Below are 361 nucleotides of genomic sequence, written 5' to 3'. Positions count from 1 at the left end.
GCCTCCAGGGGGGGTCGCCCCCAGGGCGGGGCCTGCAGGGGTCTGGGGCAGGCAGGGGAGAGGGGCAGGGCTGGCTCCGTGCAAGCTGCACCCCTGCATCAGGGATCCTCAAAATGGGGGTGCTGGGAAGTGGAGAAACTAGAGGGAGACAGGAAGCCCAGAAGATGGGCTGCTTTGGAGTAAAAGGGTGCTAGGAAGATGGAAGTCCCCAGGATTAGGGGCACCCACAGGGACAAGGAGAGGCCCGGGGGAAACGGCTACGGGGAGGACGGGGATCCCCGAGGGCGACTCTGGAAAGAGAGACCCGGGATAGAAGGGCCTCCCGGCAGAAAAGGGGTGCCGGAGGAGTGGGTGGGGAGAG

Source organism: Chaetura pelagica, unplaced genomic scaffold, assembly GCF_000747805.2.
Source record: "Chaetura pelagica isolate M959 unplaced genomic scaffold, ChaPel_1.0 scaffold585, whole genome shotgun sequence".
Taxonomy (NCBI): domain Eukaryota; kingdom Metazoa; phylum Chordata; class Aves; order Apodiformes; family Apodidae; genus Chaetura; species Chaetura pelagica.
This window is presented reverse-complemented; position numbering follows the sequence as displayed.